General features: G+C 34.3%; 1 protein-coding gene across 6 annotated transcripts in view; it reads left to right on the top strand.

Annotated features, from left to right (window-relative positions):
• Mkl2 (MKL1/myocardin like 2) overlaps window positions 1-2881 on the top strand; it is a 235419-nt gene that overhangs the window by 20591 nt on the left and 211947 nt on the right. The gene's annotated exons all lie outside the window — the stretch shown is intronic.

Raw genomic sequence — 2881 nt, 5'->3', positions numbered from 1 at the left:
GGTTAGCCATGTAATATCATTCATTTTTAAAGAGCCGAGCCGATCTCTTCCACTACAAGATCTATAAACAATTTTTTTTCAAAGTTTTATTGATAAACATATAGCAATGAGACAGTTTCAAATCAAATCGAAAGTACAGTTTCAACAAATAATACACTGCATACATGCTTCTCAGTGGTTAATTGCTGTACAAGAAAAACTATGATCTTTTAAAATGTGTTTTGCACATTTGTCTATGTGCATTGAAAAAGATACATAATCTTTGAGGACAATTTTATTTGCTACATAGTGTTCTATTGTTTAGAGGTACCATATTTTATTTAACCATTCCTTTGATGACTATTTGGGTTCTTTATGGTTTTTCTTCTTGTGGGTAGTGGTGTGTTGATTATGGTATACTCATTTATCCTCTTAGAGATATACCTGAGGATCAGGGCCAGAGAGATAGGGGCACAGTACCTTCCTGGTAAGTGCAAGGTCCTAAGTTCAGTTCCTGGTACCAACAACAACAAAAGGTGAAAACAAACAAACAAAACAAAACTGCCAGGCCAGTGATTACACATTTTAAATGTTGATAAACATAACCTATCTGTTTAACTATAAATATTACCCGCAGTCAAAGTACAGGATCATTGTCTTTTTTATCTCATTGCTCACACACTGCATTTTGTTAATTTTTAAAATTGCCTATCCAGTCAGTGGTGAAAAAAGAAAGTGTCTTTTTTTTTTTTTTTTTTTTTTTTTTTTTGGCAGAAAAGGGGATTGAACTCAGGCCCTTGCACTTGCCAGGGAAGCGCTTATGCCACTGAGCCATCTCCCTGGCCCCAAGAAAGTGTCTTTTTAAGATAGCTGTTTTTTTAATTAAGCCATTTATATGTTTTCAAGCCATTTATGCTTGATATTCTATTAACATGAACAATTTGCTTATAGAAAGTATATCTGTGGGGGCTGGTGAGATAATTCAACACTCTAAAGCGCCTGCTTAGGCACGCTTAGGCAAGCACAGGGACTGAGGTTTGATCCCTGACACCACATGCCGTGCTAGCCCTGCCTCCATGGTGGGCTGAGCTGGCCAGACTCTGGGTTTGGTGGCATACACCTATAATCCCAGTGCTGGTGAGGCTGAAAGCAGGAGTATCGCCCCAAGTCTGAACTGCATAGTGAGACCCTGCAACAACCAAACACATTAAAAAAAAAAGAAAAGAAAAGAAAGTATACCTGTGGTTATTGTATATAAATGAGACACCCTTGAACTTTAAAGTGAATGCAAACATTAAAATATATTGAATTCCTTATTTTTAGGTCTTTTATCTTGATTAATTCATTAAACATTTTAAAAAATTTGTCAACAGTTATAATTGTTTTGAGTACATAGTTTTCCTCTGTAAAGGGCAAAACTTATGTTTTTGATTTTTTTAAAATTTTCAACATTAAAGTTTAAAAATTTTTTTTTTCATTTCATGTTATTTTTTTATTGAGAAATATGAATGAGACAGTTTCACATCTGATTAATAGGACAGCTTTGATAATCAATACATTGTATATTGTTATGTTCTTAGTGGTTATTCATAGAATACTTACGTTTTTTATTCACTTAAACTTTAAAAAATTTTTTATCTTTTAAACATGGATACGAACTCCTAAAGAGGTGTGGTTTTCATATATATTATCAAGTTATATGAACTACATGAATATACATTCATGTGTGCATCTTATGTTGAATTGCATATGATGGTTTTTTTCATAATTTTATTGAGAAACAAATAGTAATGAGACAGTTTCAAACCAAATTGGTAGGACAGTTTCAATAGTTAACACGTTGCATACATTCTTCCTAGTGGTTAATTGCTATATAAGATGCAGACTTGATATCCTATTTACAAACACCATTAAAACAAATCCCTCTATTCATTAAGAGACTGTAACTATATATCTATCCTAAACACTTTGAATACACAGATGCAAAATAGATATTCATCTGTATCCTCTTTTTTTGTTAAGTTCTATCATTTCAATATTATAGGTATGTAAACTCAGCAAAATATTCTAAAAGAGTTCAGTAGTCCATAATAGTACTGGGTCTTCTGCTTCACTGGCAGTGTCAGAAATTGTTGAGCTGAGTCCCCTACAGCTCAACATAACAGCATGGCTTTACTTCTTATACTTCATTTTTATACTTTTTTTGCTGGATGGTTAACACCAAGGTAAAGCAGGACCTATGCAACAAGAGTTGTAGCTTTTGGGTCTGATAAGGTCAGTGAAGTCCCACTCAGGATTTATCCCGAGATCCTGTACCTCAGATTGTAGAACCTTTGTCAGTGTCAGCCATGTGGATGAGTCATGGCCATTGCTTCGCCAGTGTGCTCTCTGTGAAAGCCTGAGAGAATGTTTTCTCTCCATGTGACTCTCCTTAGGCACACTCTAAATTATCGATCACTTTCTCTTTGGCTCCATAATCTCCTTGATCAGAAAATATGGGACACTACTGAGTTACATGACGTTACAGTACAAGTTCTCATGTGTACTGAGTCTTAATTGACCTTGGAAGGCTAGGGCCAAAATGTTGGCTTTCCTTGCGGCCCTTGTTTTTCTCTTAATTTTGGTCTGCAAATGTAGGTTGTTAACCATCCAGAAGACAAGCTTATTGTTATTACCATACAACTTAGGCTGTTAAGCTGAACCTTACTATCTGTCTGAATATCAAACATCTTAGGTATAACGGGGAACAGGTATTTTTCGTCAAGTATTGATATGTTGAACTTTAAGTCCCCACAGAATATGATGAAAAAACATTTAAAAATTAAAATATATTTTAAAAAATAGGCATAAAGAATTATATACTTCTTATGTTTACACATAAGTCCAAAAATCTAACCATATA

This window comes from Octodon degus, unplaced genomic scaffold (genome assembly GCF_000260255.1).
Source record: "Octodon degus isolate 3935 unplaced genomic scaffold, OctDeg1.0 scaffold00195, whole genome shotgun sequence".
NCBI classification, from domain to species: Eukaryota; Metazoa; Chordata; class Mammalia; order Rodentia; family Octodontidae; genus Octodon; species Octodon degus.
The sequence above is the reverse complement of the archived record's forward strand: the minus strand, read 5'-3'. Positions and strand labels throughout refer to the sequence as shown.